At 37.3% G+C, this 4,529-nt stretch overlaps 1 long non-coding RNA gene across 1 annotated transcript; it reads left to right on the top strand.

Annotated features, from left to right (window-relative positions):
* Window positions 1–314: 314 nt before the first annotated feature.
* Window positions 315–865, top strand: LOC119086147. The gene is made up of 2 exons (XR_005089874.1): window positions 315–422; window positions 736–865. It is a non-coding gene; the product is annotated as an uncharacterized LOC119086147 (long non-coding RNA).
* Window positions 866–4,529: the final 3,664 nt, after the last annotated feature.

The following is a 4,529-nucleotide window of genomic DNA, read 5'->3' as shown; positions in this document are numbered from 1 at the left end:
TATGTGTACAGAGAACAGAAGAGGGCATCAGATACTCAGAATTGTAGTTCTTGGCAGTTGAGAACCACCTAATGTAGTTGCTGAGAATTGAACCAGAGTCCTCTGCAAGAGGAGCAAGTAGTATTGACCACTGAGCCATTGCTTCAGCCCTAGTTTGAGGAAATGTTGTTGAGAGATTAGCTTGAAAACTGCTACCTAGAAGAGGGCTAGTAACTGTTAAAGAATGTTGTCTATTGTATGGAAGTTTTGTGACTGTTAAGATAACCAATCCAATTCAGGGGAAAAAATCTATTTTCTTGGTATTGTAGATTTTTGGTCCACCTGGATTTATGAAAAAAGGTATACCAAGATCTCAAAATGAAGAATGGAAAAGAATCTGAACATTGCTTACACCAAAATTTAGCATTGGAAACCTGAAGGAGGTAAATTAATGAAGAGCTATTTATTGTAAATAGAGTAGATTTTATCAGAGTATTGGTAGAAATAATATCATACTCTTTAAAGAGATATGCCTTTGATTATGACGTTGCTAAGAATGGTCTTTGTTGTCTTTCATTGTTGTGCTTGTTTTTTGTTTTATTTTGTTGTTCCGTTGGTTTTTTGTTTTGTTGTTGTTCTTTTGTCATATGTAGTCCTTTTAAAAATATTATGATCTTTTTATAATTACAAAAGTTTGTTATTTGGGAACTCAGATATTGCCATTTACCAGGAAACTGTGTTGTGTTTTGTGCTTAGATGTTCCCCATCATCCAAGAATATGGAGACGCACTGGTGAAAAACATGTGCCGGGGAGTAGAGAAGGGCAAGCGTGTCACCATGAAAGAGTGAGTAATGATGCATGCATTTGCTGGGGGGCTCTGTGCCCCATCTGGAGACCTCCCTCTACCTGAGAAGTAGCTAAAATTTTTCCAGATCAAGAGTAAGGGGGAGGCATGATGCTACCCTGCTGTGAACCACTCAGTAAAGAACAGCTTCCAAGAATACTTGTGAGAGTCTCTTCCTTGTGCACCTGAGGCAAAATTAGGTTAGCTGTTGTCGTCTTGTATGTTTGAAAAGACAAATTATATAGTTTAGAATGAAAGAAGAAAATTTAGGAAAGCTGCAGATGTGGGGATTAAGAAATGTGTGAAGAAGATATTTCTGCTACACAAGAGGTCATTGGTTTGAAAAGTGTATGTTAGCTGTAACTTTTAAGAATCTAAATCTTCAGGTTTTATTGAGTTTCATAGAAAAATCAACAAGAAACAAGTTTCTTCTACATCTTTCATCCAACTGAAGAGATAGAAGGTTCTGGAAATTGTGTGGGTAGTAATATCATGTTGAGTTTTGAAGACACCACAGTAATAAACTCAGGCTGTGTTGATTATACTGCAAACCAATGGTCACATAGCTCAGAGGTTGTGTGAGTAACACATTAACTCGTCTTCTTCTCTACTCAGCATCTTTGGGACGTACAATAAGGATGTGACCATTGGTACCTTATTTGGAGTGAAGGTGGATTCCCTCAACAATCCCCAGGATCCCTTTGTGAAAAACACCAGAAAGGTTTTTATATTTGACTTTTTCATTCCATTAGCTTTCTCTGTAGGTATATAGTCTATTTTCAACTATATTAAGATCTTAAACTTATTTTAATTAGCATACAAAGTAAAGAGGTTCCTCATAGCATATCCAGAGACAATTATTATCTCCTCTATGACAATTTTCACTCCTCTATGATCTGATTATTTTATCACCCTTTGAATTTTCTTTTTCTTTTCTGGAGCTGGGGATCAAACCCAGGGCCTTGCACTAAATCCACAAACCCCCCTTTGAATTTTCATATCACATGTTGTTATCCATCATTGCCACATACTTTGTATTTTTTGATAGGTATGAAATGACTATGTAATTTTTGTCTTTGAGCTGTTAATGTCATGATTTATATTTATACATTTACATGTATTGAATAAAATATATATGTGAAATAACTCTTGAATAAAACTTGAATCAAGGTTAAATTAATGTCATCTATTTCCAATGTTTTTCTGTTTATTTTATTATGGATAATATATTTTAAGAGTGGGTATAGAAGTCACTCACTAATATATTGAAGAATTTATTCTGTGATGTTATATCTACTAGCATTTTATGAAATTTATTCCACATATTGATGCATATACATTTAGAGTTGCAGTGTCTTATGGATATATAGTTCCTTTAAAATGTATAAAGTAATCTTCTACATCTTTGTGACTAGCTTTCATTTGACATTGGAATAATGATGCACACTTGTTTCCTGTGTTGATATTGGGTAATTGGTAACATTTCTTCAGTCAGGAAAAAGCATTATGGTTGATAATTAAATCTGCTATTCTCTGTATTATTTACTTATTCATTTATTAAAAAACAGGTTCTATGTATTCCTTGTTTGTCTAGAACTGGCTATGTAGATGAGGCTTGTCTGAATCACACAGTGATCTGCCTGCCTCTGGCTTTTGAGTGCTGAGATTAAAGGATGTATCACTATCTTTGGCTTTAGTCTGTGTCCTTAAAGGATTAGAGACTTTTAATATTCATACTTCTTATTGAAAGTCACCCATGGATTTCTGACATGGTATTGATTTTCTACTTTTTGACATGGCACAGATACTAACCAATCATGCTTACCTCCTCAATTCTGGGAAGCCGTATTAAGTAGCAGGTAGCAGCTGGGAGAAGCCTCTTGGTATCAAGGCCAGTAATGAGATATGAACTAGGAAGCTGTTCTTGGCTCCATTTTAGAAAGTTTTTTTTTTTTTTAAGCTTTCAGGTTTTATGTGGAAATTCTTGCCCCATGTTGGGCACCAATTGTAGACTGAAGCTTCTAAGTACCACATGGTCCTGACTGGGCAGCAACTGTTTTTATAAAATAAGCACTCAGAGGCTTAATATTAGTTACAAACAGTTTGGTTGTTTTGTCTATGCCTCAGGCTAATTGCTAGCTAGTTATTTTATATTTTAAGATAAATTTCTTGTTCATTTTACATACCAAGAATCCCACTCTCCCCTCCTCCTACCCTTCCAAGCCTCCTCATCCCAACATACCCCCATTCTCTCCTATAAAAAAATAAGGCCTCGCATAGGGAGGTACATTTATTTAATGGAGGCAGGTCCAAGCTCCTTTTTTTCCTTAAGGCTGTGCAAGGTGTCCCATCATAGAAGTGGGCTCCAAAAGGCCTGCTCATGAACCAGGGATGGATTCTGATCCTACTGACAGGGGGCCCCTTAAGCATATCATATACAACTGACTTGCTATGCAGATGGCCTACTCCAGTCCCATGCAGGTTGCACAGCTGTTGATTTAAATTTCACAAGTTCCCACTAGTGTGCTTTGGTTGTCTCTGTAGGTTTCCCAATCATGATCCTGATGCCCCTTGTTCATAGAATCCTTTTTCTCTCTCTTTGACTGGACTCCTGGATCTCAACCTGGTATTTGGCAGTGAATGTTTACCTCTGCTTTCATTAGTTACTGGAGAAAGGCTCTATGATGACAGCATATTCACCAATCTGATTAATGAGGTAAGCCAGTTCAGGCACCCTCACCACTATTGCTAGTAGACTAAGCTGGGGTCATCCTTGGGGATTCCTGGGAACTCCCCTAGCACCCAGTTTCTGTCTATACCCTTGATGTCTCCCTCTATCATTGTATCTCTTTCATTACTCTCCCACTCCATCTCTGTTCTAGCCTGATCATCGTATTACCATATGTTCTCCTCCCCCATCCCCTAGCCTCCACTGCCCACTCCTCATCCCCAGTTTACTCATGAAGATCTCATCTATTTCCCCTTCCAAGGGCAATCCATTTGTTTCTCTATGTGTCTTTCTTGTTAGTTAGCTTCTCTAGAGCTCTAGGTTGTAGTGTGGTTATCCTTTGCTTTACTTCTAGTATCCACTTATGAGTGAGTATATACCATGTTTGTCCTTCTGAGTCTGAGTTACTTCACTCAGCATGATATTTTCTAGTTCTGCTCATTTGCCTGCAAATTTCATGTTGTCATTATTTTTCACTGCTAAGTAGTATCCCCACTGTGTATATGTGCAACATTTTCTTTATTCAATCTTTGTTTGAGGGGCATCTAGGTTGTTTCCAGGTTCTGGAAACATTATAAATAATGATACTATGAATATAGTTGAGGATTTGTCCTTGTGGTATGAGAATTCCTTGGGTATATGCCCAAAAGTGGTATAGTTGAGTCCTGAGGAAGAATGATTCCCAGTTTTCTGAGAAACCACCATACTGATTTCCAAAGTGGCTGTAAAAATGTGCACTCCTACCAACATTGGAGGAGTGTTCTTCTTGCTTTACATCCTCTCCAAGACAAGCTGTCTTTAGCGTTTTTGATCTTAGCCATTATGACAGGTGTAAGATGGTATCTCAGAGTCATTTTGATTTGTATTTCTCTGATGACTAAGGATGTTGAGCAATTCCTTAAATTTCTTTCAACCATTTGAAATTCTTCTGTTGTGAATTCTCTGTTTAGACTTGTAGCCCATTTCTCAATTGGATT

Source organism: Peromyscus leucopus, chromosome 23 (assembly GCF_004664715.2).
Source record: "Peromyscus leucopus breed LL Stock chromosome 23, UCI_PerLeu_2.1, whole genome shotgun sequence".
NCBI lineage: Eukaryota > Metazoa > Chordata > Mammalia > Rodentia > Cricetidae > Peromyscus > Peromyscus leucopus.
Note: the sequence above shows the minus strand (reverse complement) of the source record. Positions and strands in the feature narration are given on the sequence as shown.